Here is a 4890-nt window from a genome sequence, read left to right as displayed (position 1 = left end):
TTATTGCAGTCACACACTGTCTCGACATTTTCACTCCGCTTAGAGGGGAGGGAACACTGGTGGAGACATTCCTGGAGATTTGGGGTGTGCGTATGCGTGTGTGTGTGGAGCAATGCTCCCTTCTAAGCTGTGGAGTCCTGTGAGCAAAAATTCTACTTTGTGAGCTCCTGGCCTTAAAGTTGAGAGCTGGAGATTTTGGCCGCTGCATAAATCACTTTGCTCGGGAGCCCTCCTTCCTGAGTTAAGGCAAAAAGGTGTGTGAGCCGGAGGCTTAAAAACTGTGAGCTAGCTCACACTAACTCAGCTTAGAGGGAACACTGGTGTGGCGCCTGGTTGGGAGGGCGGGGGGGAGTAGAGAGACCTCAGTGAGGTATAGTGCTGTAGTAGAGTTGCTAGATCCAGGTTAGTAAACTCCTGGAGATTTTGGGGTGGAGCCCAAGGAGGACAGGGACCTCAGTAGGCTCTAATGCCATAGAGTCCACCCTCCAAAGCAGCCATTTTCTCCAGGGGATCTGATCTCTGTCATCTGGAGACCAACTGTAAATCTGGGAGATTCCCAAGGTCCACCTGGAGGTTGGCAATGTTGGAAAATTTGGTGAAAATAGTTAGATATTCAGAGGTTGCAATGGATCTTTCTTCACTTGAGAGGAGGCATTATCCTTCTTTGTCAAATCTTTATTTCTAAAGGGAAGGGTACACAGGGAAATCTACAAAACAACAAACACTTAAGACGACATGCTTGCAACAACAGGCAGACGCAGATAGTAAGGGAGATTCTTCCTTTCTTGACCCCCTAGAAAGAAATCACCCGAATGCAGGGGTCATTTCGTAGAAAAAGAGGTGCAGGAGCTCATTAGCATAACTCATTAGCATAATTTATTTGCATATGCCACACCCCACTGCTCAGGTTCCACTGGACTGTTTTGGATCGCTAGCTATTGGGGGGGGGAAACGTGCAGATCTGTCCTCGCAGAGGAGGGAGAGCTTGTGCCTGAATAAAACTTGGTCTTAAAGGTGCCATTGGACTGTTTTTGACCGGGGGGGGGGCTCTGCATCTTACCTGGCTGCTTCTTGCTCTGATTGAGGGCTGCTGGGAGCAGGGGGTGGGGCTTGTTGCATGTGCCCGCCCCCTGGGCTCTTTACTGCCGGAGCTCCGCTCCTGTGTGCTCCTGCAGGAAATGACCCCTGCCCGAATGCATTAACCAATGATTGTTAGTAAATAGGCTTCAGTTTCCCGGGCTTCCTTCCCATTGGCTTTCTGCCAGGTTCCCTTCCAGGTCAGTCTAAACAACAGCACTCAAGGTAAAGCACATTAACCCTAGAATGGCTGACTGTAGACCTTGCAACACACATATTTCCAACAGGCAAGACTATGAGTGATGCCCGGTGGCTGTTGATCAGGCATTAGCCGGCGCAGGATGCCAGCTCAAACTCCCAGCACTGCCTCCACCCCCACATCTCCAGGAGTTCCCCAACCTGGAGGGCAACCCTGACCTCCCACTCCCTACCAGTGGCCAAGGGGGGACCCAAGAGAGAAACACTAGTTTATTATGGGCAACAACCATATTCAAACATAGTACAATATAAAAATAGATGCAGCTCCATCTGCCAAGTGGTACCTATTTATCTACTTGCAATTTCTTGCTTTCAAACTGCTAGGTGGGCAGGAGCTGGAACTAGAGACGGGAGCTCACTACGTCATGTGGCAACTCAGGTCTCAAACATAGTACAATATAAAAATAGATGCAGCTCCATCTGCCCTGCACCAATGCTCGGATGCTCGGTCATCACGCATAGGAGGCAGAACAATTCACAACTGAACCCAGGCATGGCAGAAGCGACGTTGGTGGGAAAGGCAAGATGATCTTGGAAGGACAGACCCACTTTGGTTCAGATTTATTGACTCGGATCCAGCTGTGTGCTTTGAAAGACACTTTTCCTCCCTCTTCCAAGATACTAGAAACTGAGGGTATCCAATGAAACTTATGGGCAGTAGGTTCAGGACGGTCAAAAGGGAATACTACTTTATACCAAGAGTGATTGAAATGTGGAATTTGCTGCCAGGGGATGGAGCGATGTCCACGGGAATAAAACAGCTTGAAAAGGAGATTCAATAGATTAATGGAGGATAAGTCTATCAATGCCTACAAGCCATGGCGGCTGAAGGGGAACCTCCACACTCAGAGGCAAGAATCCCAGTAATTTCACTTTTCCTCCCTCTTCCAAGATACTAGAAACTGAGGGTATCCAATTAAACTTATGGGCAGTAGGTTCAGGAGGGTCAAAAGGGAATACTACTTTACACCGAGAGTGATTGAAATGTGGAGTTTGCTGCCAGGGGATGGAGCAATGTCCACGGGAATACAGTCCCCCACCCCATGCCCCTTCTGGAGTTTTCTGGCTTAGAAGGACGCTGAAGCCGCAACATCCTGCTAATAGGAGGCTTGCCCTGTGGTTTCTCTGAAACAACTAAATCCCCTTCTGTAACAATGGAGTACTACACATTGTGAGGGACAAACAGGAATTTCCAATTCTGTTCTCTTTTCCTTTGAGCTGCGCTGTCCGTAACTGTGTGAAAAGGCATCTTTCCTTCTGGAGTAATGCTAATTTATCCACACAGACAATTTTGCCTTTTAACCGCAATGGTTATGATGAACAGGAAGAGATTGGATTTATACCCCGCCCGTCACTACCTGAAGGAGTCTCAGAGTGGATTACAATCTCCTTTCCCTTCCCCTCCCCGCAACAGGTAGGTGGTGTAGGGTTGCTGGGTCCCCCCGGGAGGTGGGGAAACCCTCGCTCCAGAGGCCTGTTCCCTGGGTCAGGCCGCCGGGGGGACCCCACCCCCAAAGTGTGCTCCAGAAGGCCGTTCCCTGGGTCGGGCTGCCGGGGGGAACCCCACCCCCAGTGTGTGCGACATGAGCGGCGTGAAGTGACGTCCGGGTGACGTCATCACATTGTCCATGTTACCGGAGGACGCTCTATCATTCAAGGGGAAACTCTATGTTTTCCCCTTGAATGAAGTGGCCCTGCCCCCAACGTGCCCGACGCGATGTCGTCACTTCCGGGTGGCGTCATCGCAGCGTGTGCGCTTCATGTGCCAGAAGACTCCCAGGGAGAAACAGGACTCCCCCCATTATTACATAAGATAAACTTGACAACCCTAAGGTGGGGAAATTGTTGTAAGATTCTCGAAGAGGCATGTGAGGGATGTAATCCTGAAAGCGGTTTCTGGAATATCCCTGAAAGTGGGAGATAATACTATCAGAGTATTAAAGGACATTCCGTTTGAAGTAAGACAACGGAGAAAGAAGTAAAAAGAACGTGTACTTTTTCTTCAGACAAATTCAATTGGATATAAATGGTTATTTCCAGAAGGTATCACTTTCAAGATGAAGGGCAAAAAAGAAAAGATTGATTCTGTTATGAAAGCTCAAGAATTTCTAAGGGTCCAGTTGGGAAAGTCAGAGGACGGCAAAAAAGAAGAGGACAGCAAGTCCAGTGGTGAGCTAGACTTGGGTTCTTCCGGAGAGGACTCTCTGTCAGAGCCCCAAAAAGTCCTTATAAGTTACGGAAGAGACGGGGAAAGGAGAAGTAAAGGCTGAAGGACTCTGAATTGTGTCTTTGAGAACTTTGAAATGGGACGATCTGGGGTACTGTGTTTAGACAGTTAAATTTTAAGCTTTAAAGGAAAAGTATTTTAAATGTTTGACTCAGTTTGTAATGGGATTAATGATGGGAAGACTTGATGTAACTAAGCTAGTAGGAGGATCTCCTCTCTTGGGTTTTTAGTTAGTAGTGGGTTCTTTACTTTATCCCGTAAATGTAGTTTCCCTTCCTTTTTCTTCTGTTATAGTTTTTGTAGTGATATAAAAAATAATAACAAATCCCCTCCGGGGGCTCAAAAAAACCCAAAACCCTAAGGTGGGGCTGAGAGCTCTCTCGAGAACTGCCCCTGAGTGAACAGCTCTGAGAGAACTTATCACCGACCCAAGGTCACACCGGCAGCTGCATGTGGAGGAGTGGGGAATCAAACCTGGTTCTCCCAGATTAGAGTCCGCACACTTAACCACTACACCAACTTAATGACTGACCCAAGGTCACACCAGCAGCTGCATGTGGAGGAGTGGGGAATCAAACCCGGTTCTCCCAGATTAGAGTCCACACTCCTAACCACTACACCAAACTGATAAACAAGCCAAGGTGGATAATGGTGGACAGGTCATCTCCTTGGTCCTAACGAAAGGTATTCTCTTAGTTTGGTGGAGTGAAACCCTAAAACCATTTAAGGGTTCAAGAGTGCCACTGAGAACGAATCTTGGAGCCCTGGGGTTTACATCAGAATAACCCATTCATTTCCATTCCACATTGGGCCATCCTGTGAAACTGTTAAGTCCGTGCTTAACAATAATAGTCAGAGAGTGATTCAGCAAAACTCAAGTTTATTCAGCTCTTCAATCGACTTCTTCTGACACGGTACAACTCCTCATAAGGAAACATTAGCCCATCAGAGTTGGTATTTTGCATAGGATTGGCTAAATCAGCTTGTCGCTCTTAGAGAGGAGGCCGCCTTAGTCCCCATTCCATTGACCATAAATATTTGAGATTTTCCCAGGTCTTCGGCAGAAACTGGGGCCCTACTCAAGAGACTGGATAGGGTTAAAGACTCCTCCAGCACCTTGTGGGAGGAACTCTGCACATGCTCTGAGAAACCTGTTAGAGCCTAGATAACATGTACTCAGCTCAGCGAGATCTACTGTATTAATTTTTTTTCAAAATCCACGAGCTATGTTATTGTGGGCCTTTCCCCTTTATTTTTGTTTACTTTTGCCGGTTTTCCATTTTTGAATCCAACCGCTCCCCCCCCCCCCAGGCCATAAACCTTTTAAA

The sequence above is a fragment of the Gekko japonicus genome, unplaced genomic scaffold (genome assembly GCF_001447785.1).
Source record: "Gekko japonicus isolate JY-2015 unplaced genomic scaffold, Gekko_japonicus_V1.1 scaffold6508, whole genome shotgun sequence".
NCBI classification, from domain to species: Eukaryota; Metazoa; Chordata; class Lepidosauria; order Squamata; family Gekkonidae; genus Gekko; species Gekko japonicus.
This window is presented reverse-complemented; position numbering follows the sequence as displayed.